This window comes from Pongo abelii, chromosome 3 (assembly GCF_028885655.2).
Source record: "Pongo abelii isolate AG06213 chromosome 3, NHGRI_mPonAbe1-v2.0_pri, whole genome shotgun sequence".
NCBI classification, from domain to species: domain Eukaryota; kingdom Metazoa; phylum Chordata; class Mammalia; order Primates; family Hominidae; genus Pongo; species Pongo abelii.
This window is the reverse complement of record NC_071988.2, coordinates 37,978,434-37,996,703: the sequence shown is the minus strand read 5'-3', so window position 1 is coordinate 37,996,703 and position 18,270 is coordinate 37,978,434. Positions and strand designations below refer to the sequence as shown.

Here is an 18,270-nt window from a genome sequence, read left to right as displayed (position 1 = left end):
TTCTCAAACCGCGTATCTCAAGGTGTTCCCAATTGTGATGCATTTGAAAGTACCTGTCTAAAGTCCAGTCCTCAGGACTTTTCAATTTTCATTAGGTGGTAGTTATCAAATGAGTAGTGTAGTTTGGATAATGACAAAATTAGTCACATTTATTAATGTATTTCCTTTAACTTTCTTCTGTACCTGCAGAAGTACCCTTAGATACAAACAAACAAACAGACAACAACGCCCCCCCAAAAAAAAAACCCAGTTAATTGAATCTAAACCATTTGGTACAGATGACTGACAAAGATGCATTGTATAATTCAGACACAGCAATTGCTGTGTCTAAGATCTTGGCTCACTGCAACCTCCACCTCCCAGGTTCAGGCAATTCTCCTGCCTCAGCCTCCCGAGTAGATGGGATTACAGGGGTCCACCACCACACCCGGCTAATTTTTGTATTTTTAGTAGAGACAGGGTTTCACATGTTGGCCAGTCTGGTCTCGAACCCCTCACCTCATGATCCACCTGCCTTGGCCTCCTAAAGTGTTGGGATTACAGGTGTGAGCCACTGCACCCTGCCAACACTGTTGATTATGTTATTATTTCAATTCCAGATAACAGTCTTAATTTCTGTCTCTCTCTCTCCTTTTTTCTCTTTCTCTCTTTCTTTCATACGGAGTCTTGCTCTGTCTCCCAGGCTGGAGTACAGTGGTGTGATCTAGGCTCACTGCAACTTCTGCCTCCCGAGTTCAAGCTATTCTCCTGCCTAAGCCTCCCAAGTAGCTGGGATTATAAGTGTACGCCACCATGCCCAGCTGATTTTTGTATTTTTAGTAGAGATGGTGATTTTACCATGTTGGCCAGGCTGGTCTCAAACTCCTGACCTCAAGTGATCTGCCCACCTCGGTCTCCCAAAGTGCTGGGATTACAGGCATGAGCCACCGCGCCTGGCCCAGATGACGGTCTTTCTGTTCCATCATCTTTAGAAATTAGTAAAGGAAGGCAAAAGTTTTTAGCCTATTTTAAAGAAAACCTTTCTTGTATCATTGTTTTAAACAGATATGTGTATCATTCACCTTTTCTTTTCAAATCTGAAAAACAAATTCTCCAAAAAAATTTTTAAATTGTTTTTATACTCTAGAATTATGACCACTGCCACCACTCTGTGCAGTTCACATTTCTAGTTAGCAGCTGGGCGAGGTGGCCACGCCTATAATGCCAGCACTTTGGGAGGCTGAGGCAGGTGGATCATTGGAGGCCAGGAGGTGGAGACCAGCCTGGCCAACATGGCGAAATCCTGTCTCTACTAAAAATACAAAAATTAGCTGGGTGCAGTGGCACACACCTGTGATCCCAGCACTTTGGGAAGCCGAGCAGGGGGCGGATCACTTAAGGTCAGCAGTTCGAGACTACTCTGGCCAACATGGTGAAACCCTGTCTCTAGTAAAAATACAAAAATTAGCCGGGTGCAGTGACACATGCCTGTGTTCCCAGCTACTCAGGAGGCTGAGGCAGGAGAATCATTGTTGCAGTGAGCTGAGATCGCGCCACTGCACTCCAGCCTAGGTGAGAGAGCAAGACTGTTTCAAAAACAAAAACAAAAACAAACCCAAATACATTTCTAGTTTGCTTGAACTCTTGTAGTTGTTTATAAGCTACTTAGAGCAAGGGCTTTGTCTTGTTTATAGTTTCTGTTACAATTTTTATACTTAACAGACAGTTCTATATTATTCTAACAACTAATATCCTTGGCCTTAAAAATAACTTTTCTTATTCTTTTCTTTTTTTTTTTTTTTGAGACAGAGTCTCACTGTCACCCAGGCTGGAGTGAAGTGGCGCAATCTCGGCTCACTGTAACCTCTGCTGCCTGGGTTCAAGCGATTCTCCTGCCTCAGCCTCCCAAGTAGCTGGGATTACAGGTGCCTGCCGTCGCGTCTGGCTAATTTTTGTATTTTTAGTAGAGACGGGGTTTCACCATGTTGGCCAGGCTGATCTCGAACTCCTGACCTCATGATCCACCTGCCTTGGCCTCCCAAAGTGCTGGGATTATAGGCGTGAGCCACTGTGCCTGGACATATATATGACTTTTAAAATTTGAATTTATTTCTCCATAAATAGGATGCTTATACTATTATTTATTTAGTATTGATTTGTATTTTTATATCTTATACCTTATGGCTTATCACTTGCTTTAGTACCTCTGTTATATTCTTGAAAGTATAAACTTTACTCAAAATAGTATAATTTAAAGCCATTTCTCAAGGAAAATATTAAATATAATTAAATTTAATTATAATATTTAATAATTACATTATATTTAAAGTATTATAATTAAGAGTTTCATATAAAATGTCCTGTTATATCACATAAAAATGGATGTCCTTTTGAAACGAGAAAAATTCTCTTGTCCCCTTTGCAGGGCATGCGATGGGGTATGGCTTGGACTCTCTTCTTCGGTGCCCTGCTGCTCAAAACCCCTAGGGGTGGCTGGGCGCGGTAGCTCATGCCTGTAATCCCAGCACTTTGGGAGGCTGAGCTGGGCAGAACGCTTGAGGTCAGGAGCTTGAGACCAGCCTGGCCAAGATGGTGAAACCCTGTCTCTACTATAAATACCAAAACTAGCTGGGCGTGGTGGCACACGCCTGTATCCCAGCTACTCAGGAAGCTGAGGCAGGAGAATTGCCTGAACCTGGGAGGCGGAGGTTGCAGTGAGCTGAGATCACACCACTGCACTGCAGCCTTGGCAACAAAGCAAGACTGTCTCAAGAAAAAAAAAAAACAAAAAAAAACCCTAGGGGGAACAGGCAGATGGGCAGGTCATGGGGAGTGTGGACTCCAACCCCATGGCAGTGTCTAGGGGTGAATGTTTACCACTCCTGAAGCCCCAGTGGTCGTGTGTTACCATGTGCTCTTTTAGTTTAGCCATCCGTAGGTGGCTTGTGTCAGTCAGCTCAATGAGACCCCCTGCTTTATTGCAAGGACAGAGGACTTTCTGCATCTTGGGGTTTCTTGTCTTGGTGTACTAGAAAAATTGGATCACACATGGGCTTGGAGAATGAGTGCAAGGTTTTTTGTTTTTTGTTTTGAGACAGAGTCTCACTCTGTTGCCCAGGCTGGAGTGCAGTGGCACCATCTTGGCTCACTGCAACCTCTGCCTCCTGGGTTTAAGTGATTCTCCTGCCTCAGCCTCCCAAATAGTTGGGACTACAGGCATGTGCCACCACACCCAGCTAATTTTTGTATTTTTGGTAGAGATGAGTTTTACCAGGTTGGCCAGGCTGGTCTCGAACTCCTGATCTCAAGTGATCTACCTGCCTCAGCCTCCCAAAGTGCTGAGATTACAGGTGTGAGCCACCACGCCCGGCCTGAGTGCAAGATTTTATTGAGTTAAAATAGCTCTCGGCAGGTAGGGGAGCCAGAAGGGGGATAGAGTGAGAAGGTGGTTTTCCCCTGGAGTCCAGCCACTCAGCAGCCTGGGCCCTCCTCCGACCACTCTGGCCAAACTGTGTCGTTCCTCCGGTTGATGGCCTGCCAGTGTCTGTCGGTGTACTCTTATGCCAGTGCGTTCCTCTGCTTGTGTTCTTCCGCTGATGTGTTCCTCTTAACGTCCACCCGCCTGTGTCTCTGCCTGCTAGGGTCTCAGGGTTTTTATAGGCACAGGATGGGGGCATGGCAGGCCGGAGTGGTCTTGGGAAATGCAACATTTAGGCAGGAAAACAGAAATGCCTGTCCTCACATAGGTCCGTGGGCACAGGCTCACGGTGGAGCTCTAGCCAGGGAGACCACACCCTTCCCTTCCCTACGCTTCCCTGCCCTCCTCTAGTATCACTGTTATATCACATAAAAATATTAGACTGGGGGTTAAATGAGGAATGCTTACTGAAATAGCCAAGGACTGACATTCGTGCTTATGTGTGAGGTTAGGAACCACTCTCCTGCCTCACCCTAACTACCTTTATTTATCATATTGCTTGGATGCAATTATATGAAAAGAAATATAGCAACAAGATTTTTAAAGGTCATATGAAGATGGGATCAAGCAGCTAGAAAGCCACTTGAGGAATATTACACTCCTTTTTCCCATTAAATTAGAGAAAAGAATTTTTTTTTTTTTTTTTTGGAGACAGGGTCTCCCTCTGTCACCCAGGCTGGAGTACAGTGGCACAATCTCAGCTCACTGCAGCCTTGACCACCCAGGCTCAAGTGATCCTCCCACCTCAGCCTTCCAGGTAGTTGGGACTACAGGCACATGCCACCATGACTGGCTAATTTTTTGTATTTTCACCGTGGTGCCCAGGCTGGTCTCCGAACTCTTGAGCTGCCTCGGCCTCCCAAAGTGCTGGGATTACAGGCGTGAGCCACTGTGCCTGGCCAAGAGAAAAGAATTTGTTTGACATTGGCTCATGTTTCATATCAAGTGAATCAGAAGAATCAGATATTTTTTAAAAAAGTAATTAATTCTTTATGGTATTTCTTCTACCTGTGATTGCACAAACACACATTAACTGTTTGCCAAAGCCCACAAAACAGCTGAAATGTATTTCTTGGTCCTGCTGCTGATCTGGTTATCTGAGGCAAATGCCTACTTAATCAAAAAAACAGCAAGAGGGGGGCCAGGCAAGTTGGCTCACACCTGTAATACCAGCACTTTGGGAAGCAGAGGCGGGAGAATCGCTTGAGCCCAGGTGTTCAAGACCAGCCTGGGCAACATAGTGAAACCCTGTCTCTACAAAAAATAGAAAAATTAGCCGGGTGTGGTGGTGCGTGCCTGTAGTCCTAGCTACTCAGGAGGCCGAAGTGGGAGGATCCCTTGAGCCTGAGAGGTTGAGGCTGCAGTGAACCATGACTGTGCCACTGCATTCCAGCCTGGGCAAGAGAGTAAGAACCAGTCTCAAAAACAAGAAAAAGAACAAGTAGCAAGAGGAATAGTATGAAGCCTTGGGAAGGAAATGCCCAGCATTAATCAAATAGATATTATTCAAACGTAGGGCATGATGGATATTTATTATACTGGTGTTAACAGTAAAGCGATACCTTTCAGAAGCAACAGCATCACTTTGAACTATGTTGTTGCAGTTCTTCTCTATTTCCCACTTTGAGTAGAACTTGTGCTCAAGTTGTTAATGTTAAGAGACTTGGATTTGCCAGTGCCTTCTCTGGCTCTCTGTGCTTTCAATGCTGGGGTTAGGTGTAAATGCTGACTGTGTGTTTTCCAGTGATTTAATTAAAATCTCTTTATAATATTTGCTGGATTCCAACCTAGATAGGGTAGAATTAAGTGTTTTTAAAAGTTCCTGTCCTCAAAGAGTTTTTAACCTAGAATGGAAACCAGATAAACTCACACAAAGATAACTAATGGTATGAGGAAGTAAGTGATACATTAAAAAAAAAAAAAAAGTCCCTAAAGAAAGTGGTATTACTTTATTACTTTGGCTTCAGAGGGTGAAAAAGGCTTCATGTGAGAAGAGGGGTTTGAGCTGAGCCTAGCAGGATGGTATTTCTGGAAGTGATGCAGAGACCAGTGTGGTTTCAGCAGATGGATCCTGTGGGGGACTTGGGGAAATGAGGTTAGATTGGCAAGAGAGAGAGAGCTCTGCAGTGCTTAAATTTAGGCCAAGGAGTTTGGATGTTAAACAATTAAGGACGTACTCTACCAAAATTGGATTTTCCAAGACCAGCATGGATTTCGTGACATTTTGTCCTTTCCAATTAAGGTGATTTAAGTGTGACAATATTTAAAGTTTAACAAAGCTTATATATATATATTTAAAAATCAGGTAATATATATTTTTTTCAGACTGTGTTCTAATTTGGTATTTAGAAATAGAATCATTGATCCAGTCTTCAAATATTTGCTAAATATCTGTGCCAGGCTCAGGATTGGACATTTATGGAATAGGTCAACAATTATTTATTAGGTGCTTACTATGGGCCAGGCTGTATTCTAGGTACTTAGGGTACAGTATAGAGCAAAAAGAAAAACACTTGCCCTCATGGAGCTTTTATTCTAGTGGTATGTTAGTTTGCTAGGGCTGCCATAGCTGGGTGGCTTAAACAACAGATGTTTATTTTCCTACAGTTCTGTAGGCTGGAAGTTTATGATCAAGGTAGTGTTGGCAGGGCTGGTTTCTTCAGGGCAGCTGTGTGGGAAGGATCTGCTCCAGACTTCTTGTTGACTTGTAGATGGCCCTCTTCTCCCTTTGTCTTCACATTGTCTTCCCTCTGTCTGCATCCAGATTTTCTCTTAAAGAACATCGGTCATATTACATTAGGACCTACTCTAATGACCTCATTTGAACTTAATTACTTCTGTAAAGACCCTATCTCCAAATACGGTCACATTGGGCTGGGCATGGTGTCTCACACCTGTAATCCCAGCACTTTGAGAGGCTTAGATGGGTGGATCACTTGAGCCTGGGAGTTTGAGACCAGCCTGGGCAACATGGCAAGACCTTGTCTCTACAAAAAATACAAAAATTAGCCAAGCATGGTGGTGTGTGCCTGTAGTCCCAGCTTCTTGGGAGGCTGAGGTGGGAGGATTGCTTGAGCCTGGGAGGTTGAGACCAGCTTGGGCAATGTGGCGAAACTCCATCTCTACAAAAAACTAGGCAGGTGTGGTGGCGTGTGCCTGTAGTCCCAGCTACCCAGGAGGCTGAGGTGGAAGGATCATCTGAAACTGGAAAGTCGAGGCTGCAGTGAGCTGTGATCACACCACTGCACTCCACCCTGGGTGATGGAGTGAGACCTTGTCTCAAAAAACAAGCAAACAAACACAACCCAAATGCAGTCATATTCTTGGATATGAAGGGTTAGGACTTCAACATGAATTGTGGCTAGGGACACAGTTCTGCCTGTAACAAGTGGAAATTGGTGATAGAGCAGTGAATAAACCCCTAGAAGTTGGGTGGTTGTTTGCAATGTGGCAGGCACTGTACCAGGCACGTTCGTGTGCGTCATTTCATTGAATGCTTGTAACCAACCTGTGAGATAGGTGTTGTTATCTCCACTTTACAGTGAGGAAACTGAGGGCAGACCACGTTTGTTCATAGGGAAGTTTGCTTTTGTGATAGTATGTTTAATGCTTTCATTGAGTCAAAGCCTTGGAAATAGAAATTGAGCTACAGCTAAATGTGTAGCTGAATTCATGGCGAATTCAGATTCAGAGCAGACCAAAGTCTGGATGTTAAAATAGAGCTGGGGGTGGGGAAGGTTTGTTTGTTTGTTTTACATTAGGTTCTAAGAATAAAACCAAAGATAGGAGTTTTTTGTTCTTGTTGTTTTTGTTTTTGTTTTGAGACAGAGTCTCACTCTGTCGTCCAGGCTGGAGTGCAGTGGCACAATCTCAGCTCACTGCAACTGCCACCTCCCAGGTTCAAGTGATTCTCCTGCCTCAGCCTCCCAAGTAGCTGGAATTACAGGTGCACACTACCATGTCTGGCTAATTTATTTTTGTATTTTTAGTAGAGACGGGGTTTTGCCATGTTGACCAGGCTGGTCTTCATCTCTTGACTTCAAGTGATCTGCCCGCCTTGGCCTCCCAAAGTGCTGGGATTACAGGCATGAGCCACACACCTGGCCAGGAGTAATCTTTACAATTAAGTATCTTTTTTTCTCTGTAGACAGTCCAGTATATTATATAATAACATTTTTATATATAATAAAACATTATTATACAAATTTATAATGATAATTCTAAATAATTTATGATAAATATATAATCATTTTACATATAGCCTACTTTTATATAGTACTGATCATTTCCTTTTGATTATCTAGATTCAAATAAGTTTATAGGTCATTTTTGACCTGTATCTTTTGATTTATCTCCAGATTAGCAGCCTGCCTGGTCACTCCTCCTGTGGGAGAAATCCTCTTTGCATCATCAACTTTGCTTTTGATTCAACCCTGCAGCAACTCTGGTGGGCAGATTTGGATTCAGCAAACACTTACAGAGGTCCTGCCCACCATGTAGCAGGTCATTTTACATCAATCCATGTTTCTCAAAAATATGGAAAAGCAGAGGATAACATGGTGCGTGTACCATAAACATCCATTTTATTCCATTATTTTATGAAATAAAATCTAAATTAACTGATGAATAATTTAAAACATAATTTCAACATTGAGACAATGTAGATATATATTATGGTATAAAATGAAACATTTGCATGAACTTTTTAGCTAAAATCTGTTTCAAGGAAGTTGCTTTTGTTTTTAGTGTACCTTGAGTTCAACACAGATGTGAATGCCCACTTTTTCCAGAAGGGTTCTTGGGAGAAAACACTGGAGAAGTTCTAAGCACTTTTTTATTTTTATTTTTTATTTATTTATTTTTTTAGAGATGGGTTCTTACTCTGTTGTTCAGGCTGGAGTGCAATGGTGCAATCATAGCTCACTGCAGCCTTGACCTCCTGGGCTCAAGTGATACCCCTGTCTCAGCCTCTCGAGTAGCTGGGACTACAGGCATGCGCCACCACACCTGGTTTGAACACTTTATTCATCCAAGTTTCATAATAACCATGTGAGGTGTATAATCCTCATTTAAGAGATCAGAAAACAGAAGCTGAGATAAATTATCTTGTCTTAGTTAATACAGTAAGTAAATAGCAGAGGCAGATGTGAAGCTTCCTGGCTCTAATTCCAGGGCATTTTCTATTGCACTAAAGCCACTCCTTGGATGAACAGGCTCAGTCCTCATGGGGCTGGGTAGGTCTCACAGCTCTGCACTTCCACAAGTACCACCCTCCTTCATTCATGAATTCATGCACTTACTTACACTTTACTCAACAAATATTTATTGGGAGGTAAATTTGGGCCAGACTTTATTCCAGACCCTGATGACAAGGGGGTAGCAATGAAGGCATAGCTCATTCCCTCATGGAGCCTACATTCTAGTGGGAGAACAGATATTCAACAAATAGTTACCAAAACATTTTTCAAAACTGTAATAAGAGTTATAAAGGAAAAATACATGGTACCAGAAGACGAATAAAACAGGTGAATTAATCTAGACTGATGCTCAAGGTCTCTTTCAGAAAGTTGACCTTTGAGATGAAGTTTCAATCATGAATTAACTGGGGGAAAACTTATTTGCACTTAAAATAGTTACAAATTACCATCCTACAAAACCCTTCATGACAATTCTGTCTATCTCCATTAGATTTCTTCTCTGTTCTACAAGATCAAATGCTCACTTTCAGGTATCATGTTTATTCTCTTCTATTATATTGTTCCTACTGTCTGTCCATCCATCCATCCATCCATCCATCCATCCATCCATCCATCCATTATCTATCTAATAAACTTTCCTTGAGCACCTAACATAAGCCTGGCACTGTTGCACCCCAAGTTCTTTATTTTTTCCTCTCTCTTCTCCTTTTTTCTTTTTGACTCCTTTTTTTTAATCTACCCCTTTATGATTCTTGAATCTTCTATTTTTGACACCCATCTTTGATGTTATTTTCTTCCCAGTTCTCTTCCATCTCCTCCACCTTGACTAAAAGTATAACTACTCATTCTATTTTCAACAAATGGGTTCTTCACATTTTTATGAAATAAATATTTTTCTAATCAGGTGCGAGAAAATAGATACTTGTTTGTTTTTACTTTTAATTTCCTTTTTGGTTTTGTCGGCTGATTGTAGTTTCTATCTCTTAATAAAGAAATGCCACTAATATAAAACAAACTTTCTGGGGGATATCCATCTATCTGTCTCTATCATTTATCTGTATTTTGGATCAGTTCTTTTTTTTTCACTGTAAATACCTGGAGGTATACAGCTCTATTTGTTTCACATAATATAGCATCTGGAGCTAATGATAATTGCTTCCTAAACTTTTCACATGCTTTAAAAAGAGGTACATCATGGCCGGGCACGGTGGCTCACGCCTGTAATCTCAGCACTTTGAGAGGCCGAGGTGGGCGGATCACCTGAGGTCGGGAGTTTGAGACCAGCCTGACCAACATGGAGAAACCCCGTCTTTACTGAAAATACAAAATTAGCCGGGCATGGTGGCACATGCCTGTATTCCCAGCTACTCGGGAGGCTGAGGCAGGAGAATCACTTGAACCTGGGAGGCAGAGGTTGCAGTGAGCCAAGATCACGCCATTGCTCTGTCATCTTTTCTAGGCCTGCAAATATGCTTCTTCTACCTCTGATATAAACATACAAATAGATTCAGAAATGCATAGCTCCAAGCTACCCTTCTTTCAGCTTCTTCTATCAAGTTCTCTTTGTCTTCTCTGTCATAACCTGAACATGAGAAATTGTGGTCAATGATTATATAGCATATCAACTATTTAGGCAAACTGCAGGAAAAGTTCTACACTTTGTTCTCTAGCTCCATAAAAGTCAGTCAAATTTACCAAATCTTTGGAAAGTCTGAAGACCCAGAGTATACTACATAGTAAGTTCTACCTATCAAATGATAAGTAGAGGGGACATCACCTTATAGTCATGATGGAATAATAATAGCCTGACCTAACTGCCCATTATAAATTATTATAATTAATAACTGCTTTTGGACATTGAGCAACAGTCTATATATGACTGTGATCCCTAAGAGAAGAGAAACAAAGTGAATTCAATGACTGCCCTGGTTTTCTGTCTGAAAGCAATTTCTAGACCATAGATCCAGGAAGGAGGGATATGAACAGATCCTAGTAGCCTCGCTGAATTGATGAGATGAAGATCAGAGTTTGGGGAGGCTGAGGTGGTGAGAGGTACTGGGGCAGAGTTCTGAGAAGGAGGAAGCTATGCAGAAAAAGAGCTCCAGAAATATGCATAGGAATCTCTTGAATTTTTCTGAGTATTAGGATACAAGTATATAGAATGATGCTCTACAAGTCTGGGCAAGAAAAGACTTTTTGGTTGTAAGCTGAATAAACCCAGAGCACACATGATATGGGAAAGTGTTTTTTGTCTAACTAGCCAGAGGGGAGTCCTCATTCAGCCCTGAAGCATTCAGTGGAGACCTTGGAGGCATCACAAGTTAGAAAATAGGGCTGACCTATCCTTGGAGTGAAGGGTACTCTGGACCAGGGGTGGACATTTTTTGTTAAATTTTCAGATAGCAAACATTTTAGGCTTGTGGGTCATATATTCTCTGTCACAACTAATCCATTTTAGTGTAAAGGCAGCCATAGACAATAGATAAGTGAATAGGTATGGCTGAGTTCCCATAAAACTTTATTAACAAAAATAGGTGGCTAACCTGTAGGCTGTAGTTTGCAGACCTCTGTTCTAGAACAGTGCTGTCTAGTAGAAATACAATGCATGCCACATATTATATAGTAAAAAGAAATAGATAAAATTAATTTTAGTAATATATTTTACTTAACACAGTATATCCAAAGTGTCATCAATATGTAATCAGTATAAAATTATTAATGAGATACTTTGCATTCTTATTCTCATACTAGGTCTTCCAAATCCAGTGTGTATTTTATGCCTTTATCACGTCTCAATTCAGATTAGACGCATTTCAGTAGCCACATGTAGCTAGTGACTACCTTATTGGACAGCACAGCCCTAGCCTCTCTCTAGTAAAGCTTAAAAACAGATCTTGAAGATTAGCACTTAACTTCACTGCCTAGCAAAAGAAAGCCCAATACTATTTAAAGGAAGACAACATAATGCAGACACTTAACAATGTAATGATAACAATGCCAGCATCAAACAAAATCACTAGATATGCTAAAAAGCAGAAAAAAATACCTGTAACAAGAAGAAGAATCAGTTAAGAGAAACAGACCTGGAAGTGACAAGGTAATGGAATTAGCAGACAAGGATGTTACAACAAATTTTATTAGTGTGTATCAATATTTAAAGGAAAACACAAAAACAGTTGGGTATGGTGGCTCATGCGGATAATCCCAGCAATTTGGGAAGTTAGAGTGGGAGGATTGCGTGAGCTCAGAAGTTCAAGACCAGTCTGGGCAACAAAGTGATACTCCATCTCTACCAAAGATAATTTAAAAATTAGTTGGGTGTGGTGGTGCATGCCTGTGGTCCCAGCTACTTGGGAGGCTAAGGTGGGAGGATCATGAGGTTGAGGTTGTAGTGAGCTGTGATTGTGCCACTGCGCTCCGGCCTGAGTGACAGAGTGAGACCCTGTCTCTAAATAAAATAAAATAAAATAAAATAAAAATAAATGAAAACACAAAAATAATCAAAAAAAAAAGAAAGATAAAAAAGAACCATGATGAAAAAAATACAACATCTGAAATGAAAATTTCACTAGATGGGATTAATAGGTTAGGCAATGCAGAAGAAAAGATTAGTGAACCTACAAATACAGCAACGTTACCTATGCAAGAGGAATCACTGAGAGAAATAAAAAACTGAAAAAAAAAAATTAGTGAACAGAGACCCAGTGATCTGTGGGATAATATCAAGCAGGCTGTCATACATGGAGAAAAGGATAAGGGACAGAAAAAGTATTTGAAGAAATAATAGCTGAAATATTTCAAAATTTGATGAAAACTCTATTTCATAAATCTAAGAAGCTTAATAAACCAGGAGCTGAAATAATTTCATCAAAAAAAATTAAGGTCTAGGTATGGTGGCATGCACTTTTGTAGTCTCAGGTACTAGAGAGGCTGAGGTGGGAATATTGTTTGAGCCTAGGGTTTGGGACCAGCTAGGGCAACATAACAAGATCCCATCTCCAAAAATAAAATGAATAAAGAAACAAAGGCACATAATTAAGTTGCCGAAGACCAGTGTTGCACAGAAAATCTTAAAGGCAATCAGAGAAGAATATACGTTATATACAAAACAGACAATGGAAGGATCACAGACTTCATTTCATCTCCAACTTTGCAAGCCTGAAGACAATGAAATAACATCTTTAGAGTGCTCAAAGAAAAACGCAGCCTTGAATTCTATATTTAATGAAAACATCTTCAAAAACAAACATGAAATAAAGTTTATCAGACATAACTTGAGGGAATTTGTTGTCGGCAGATATATACAACAAGAAATGTTTAAAGGAAATTATTCAGGCCAAAGCAAAATGATACCAGATGGAAACTTGAAAGACACTATTTCAGAAGTAGTAAATATGTGGGCAAATAGAAAAGACTTTGTGTCCTTATTTTTAAATTTCTTGAAAAGCTAATTGACTGCATGAAGCAAAAATAGTAACAATGTATTTTTGAGATATATCAAATGTGTATTAATAGAAGTAAAATATTTGACCACAGCTTTAAGGACAGGATAGGGAGAAAGGGAAGTCTATATAGATGCCCCTTAATTTATGATGGGGTTACATCCTGATAAACCCATCGTAAGTAGAAAATATCATAAGTCAAAACTGGCATTTTAGGGACACCACGGGATGCAAAACCATAAAACACAGTATCAAAAAACACTGGCAACACAGTACACTGTAGAGTATCTGTTTTTTACCTTCGTGACTGCATGGCTGTCTGGCAACTGTGGCTTACTGCCACTGCCCAGCATTGCAAGAGACTATCACACTGCATATTGCTAGCCAAGGAAAAGATCAAAATTTAAAATCCAAAGTATGATTTCTACTGAATGTGTATTGCTTTCCCACCATCATAAAGTCAAACCATCGTAAGCCTGTAGCTATAAGAGTTTTACATTACATATTAAGTAGCATAATATTAGTTGAATATGTATAATGAGTTAGAAATGCGTATTATAAAAAGTAGGAAAATTATGAAAAATAAAATAAGTTTTATAGATGTACTTAAACATATATGTGTGTTTGTGTATATACATATATATATCCAGCAATAGAGATAAAATTAAATATTAAAAAGCACTAATTAAATCAAAAGAAGAAGAAAAAAAGAAACAAACAATAACAAGGAGAGATGAGTCTAATAGAAAACCAATAGCAAATAGTAGATTTAAATTCAGCCATACTGATAATTATGTTAAATGTAAGTGGTATAAACACTCCAATTAAAAGTCAGAGATTGTCAGACTGGTTACGAAAAGTAAGATCCTATTATGTGATGTGTACAAGAAAACCACTTTATAGAACAGAAAGTTAGAATTAAAAGGATGGAAAAAGATATACTATGCAGACATGAATTACAAGAAAGCTAGACTGGTTATGTTAGAGCAGACAATATAAAAAGGAATATTACTAGGAATAAGGAGGAACTTTTCATAATGATAAAGGTGTCAATTCATCAGGATGATATGACAATCCCAAATGTACTAGAGCTTCAAAATACATGTAGCAAAACCTGACAGAACTGAAAGGAAAAATTTAAAAAACCCCACAATTACAGTTACAGATTTCAATACTCTTCACTTAGCAATCAATAAAGAAGTAAGACAGAAAATCAGCAAGGATATAGAAGACAGCACCAGTCAACTGGACGTAACTGGACTCTGTCCAATGACAGCAGAATACATTCTTTTCAAGTTCACATGGAACATTAACAAAAAGAGACTATATGTTAATCATAAACAAGTTCCAACAAGTTTAAAAGTACTGAAATCATAGAGTATGTCCTCCACCTATAATGAAATTAAATTAGAAATCAATAACAGCTATTTGAGAAATCTCCAAATATTTAGGAATTAAGCAATAAACGACTAAATAACACGTGGGTCAGAGAAGAAATCACAAGAGAACTTAAAAAATATTTTGAACGGAATAAAAAGGAAAACACATATCAAAAGTGTGGGATGTAGATGTAGCTACAGCAGTGTCTCAAGGGAAATGTAAAATATTAAATGTTTATATTAGAAAATAAGAAAGGTGTAAAATTAGCAATCTAAGATACTGCCTTAAAAAATCAAGACACGGAAGACAAACCCAAAGAAAACAGAAGGGAGAAAATAACAAATACAAAAGCAGAAATCAATAAAATATAAAACAAAAATAATACAGAAAATCAATGAAACCTGAAGCTGGTTCTTGGAAAATTTCAACAAAGTTTATAAACTTGTAGCCAGATTTGTTAAGAAAAAAAGGGAGAAGACACAAAATATCATACTAGAAATGAGAGGAGGACAGACGCTACAAACACCACAAGGAAAATACATGAATATTATGAATAACTTTATGTCAATAAGTCAACAACCTAGATGAATGGACAGTTCCTTAGAAAATACAACATACCGTGTGTGACTGAAGAAGTAGAATAGCCCTATATTTAGTAAAGAAATTAAATATGTAGTTTAAAAACCTCCCACAAAAAAACCTTGAGGCCCAGATGGCTTCGGTTGTAAATTCTATCAAACATTTAAGAAAGAAATATACCAATGTTTTACAAACTCTTAGAAACTAGGAGGATGAAATACTGCCCAGTTCATCTTATGAGGCTAGCGTCATCTTGATATGAAATCTGATAGATATTACAAGGGGAAAAAAACTTCATAAACACAGATGTAAAAGTCCTTAGCAAAATATTAGCAAATTGTGTGCAACACTCTCTTAAAGAAATAATGTGTCATGGCCAAGTGGGGGTTATTGCAGGAATGTATGAGCAACTAGAGGAAGACCATCAAAGGTGGGGGTGTATGACAATGGGAAGAACAAATAAAAGTAAGAAGAGAGCACCTTTGGCTCCAATCATCTTGATTTCTATTTTGACTGTGGTCAACATTACCAAGCATTTACCACATTCCAGGAAACATGTTCAGAGCTTTATGTGGATTCTTTTGTTTAGTCTTTATTAGAACCCCATGAGGTAGGTACTGTTGTAGTGGGCATTTTATAGATGAGTAAACTAAGGCACAGAGAAATTTGAGAACCTGTCTGCAGTCCCCTGGCTGTTAAGATTTGGACCGATGCTTGTCTGACTTCAGACCCTGAACTCTTTATTAATGTGACACTTTGCACAGAACTGCTCATTTTCTTTGCTTTTGCCTAGCAAGGCTTATTTCATCAATCTGAAACACTTACCCACTTTTTTGGTCCATAATTAAGAACTGATCTCTGAATCAAAATGCTAACTACTTTCAAATGCAGAATATTTCCAAAATAAAAGTATGTTTCTTAAATTACAAAAGTCATAATAGGACACTGGGAGATATGTTCCATTATCCCCTCCTCAATTTTGATGTGGTTACAAATATTGTGGTGTCCAAGAAGTGGAAAAAAATCCTTTCCCCTGCTATGTGTAGAACAAAATGCTTTTACTTTTCACTGTGTGTAGATTTCAATGCTGGCACTGTGGCTTGATGGCATATAGACCAGACCTGGGCAACTTATTTAAGCCCGGTGAGCTTCATTCCCCATTTGTAAGATGGAACAGTTCTGCCTTCCACACAGGATAGTGTGAGGGTTAGAAAGCTATCCAGGCATACTTCAATTTTCTTTTCTTTCCTCTGCTTTTCCCTGGCTTTTTCTCCTTGATGCTGCTTCCCCGGAGTCTCAGAAGTTTGAGTCTCTCAAGAAAAATGTTTATCAAACTTTTAATTTTTTAATTTTTATTTTCTATATTCACCTTATCTTACATAATTTCAAAGTTGTTTTGACCATTGTCCACTGTAAGAAATATGCTTTACTTCATAAACCAGTATATACATTATACACAAATGTATGTATAATGAACGTGATCACCCAATTTACAGTACACACTGGGAAAGTTATTATTTTGAAGGTAGTAACCATGCTGGGCCAATAAGAATAAAGCAGGGTGTTCTGGGCAAATTGGGCCACATGTCCCCAAATCACTTGACCTTATGTATTTGGATGCATTCTGTTTTCTTGTATTCTAGCTAATTTAAAAAATGCTTTTCAGGACCTATTACATTAATTTTGTAACCTACTAATGAGTCTAAACCAAGCATTTCTGATTACCTCTAGAGAATAACTTGTCTGATTACCAGTATTCTTGGATGCAGAAGTGCTGAAGATGAGCACACACACGTACGGAGAATTTCTGGAGAATTCAGCTGCTCAGAACAAGGTGCATTCCAATTGCCAGAGCTACACTCATTCTAACTCCCTTCATTCATTCTCTACCCATTCTTTCATTCACTGATTTGTCAAATGCTTTGAGCACATTCTGTATTACCAAATGCTGGGAGCTGTCAGACACTGGGTGCTGGGACATGGTTTCTGCCCTTGAGGAGTTCCTGTGTTCTAGTTGGGCTGACACAAAAGTAATCACAGGACAGGGAGATGAGTGACACCTTAAAGGTGAACAAAAGGCCTTAGGAACATGGAAGAAAGATCCACCAGCTGTGCCAGGGAGAAGGAATGGGTTCTGAGGAATAGAGTCAACATTGAAATTGATGAAGTTCTTAAGCAAGATGTGGATGGACTCGGGGAGTGATAGGAGCTACTCAAACCGGCCAGCACGCTGCTCAAGGCAGCTCACAAGCCAGTGTACACGATATTTTACTACGAGAGTTAGTATGTATGTGTATCTATTTCTGTTGTTTTTCTCAAACTTAGTTTAAACTTCATGAGCTTATGTCACTTCATGACACCCCCTCTATGTCTATCTCCCCAACCTAGTTGGTTTTTTTTTTTTTTTTTGAGACAGAGTTTCACTCTTGTTGCCCAGTCTGGAGTGCAATGGCGTGATCTCAGCTTACTGCAACCACCTCCCAGGTTCAAACGATTCTCCTGCTTCAGCCTCCCGAGCAGCTGGGATTACAGGCGCCCATCACCATGCTCAGCTAATTTTTGTATTTTTAGTAGAGATGCGGTTTCACTATGTTGGCCAGGCTGGTCTCAAACTCCTGACCTCGTGATCTGCCCGCCTCAGCCTCCCAAAGTGCTGGGATTACAGGCGTGAGCCACTGCACCCGGCCTCCCCAACCTGATTTTTTAACATAACAACGAATGGGTGTGAGTTCCCTCTTCTTTCTTCTTTCACCCAACTTACCCAGCTCTCTTTTTCTTCACAGCACTTTTCATCTTCTAAGTTACTATGTAATTGACTTAACTGTGATGTTGACTATCTGTTTCTTCCTAGAATGTAAGGAGAAGATTGGTCTGGATTTTTTTTTTTTTTTTTTTTTACTGTGGTGTCTCCCGGTTCCTGGAAAGGTGTCTAGTACGTACATAGTAGGTTCCTGATAAATGCTGGGAATGCCTTGAAAGGGTTAGCAAATTTCCATATCCAGGACATAGTTACTGTCCTCTTAGGTTGGAAGGAAAGTGTAAAGAAAAATAAAGGCCTACAAAGGATCATTTCTAAAAGCATCCTTTTCCTCTCCCCATTTCAACAGTACTTATTGGTCATCTGCTCTGGGTTAGCCCTGCTCTGGGATTTCAAGAAGAGCAAAACAGATCCCATCCTATTTTCATGGACGTCTCCTGCCAGAGTGGAAGCAGA

The 18,270-nt window shown here is 39.8% G+C and overlaps 1 long non-coding RNA gene across 1 annotated transcript in view; it reads left to right on the top strand.

Moving 5' to 3' along the window:
• LOC112133076 (uncharacterized) overlaps positions 1 to 16,867 on the top strand; it is a 28,939-nt gene extending 12,072 nt beyond the window's left edge. Inside the window, exon 3 of the long non-coding RNA XR_010139664.1 lies at positions 16,788 to 16,867. This is a non-coding gene — a long non-coding RNA (uncharacterized LOC112133076). The remainder of the gene's footprint in view (positions 1 to 16,787) is intronic.
• The last annotated feature ends 1,403 nt before the right edge of the window (positions 16,868 to 18,270 follow it).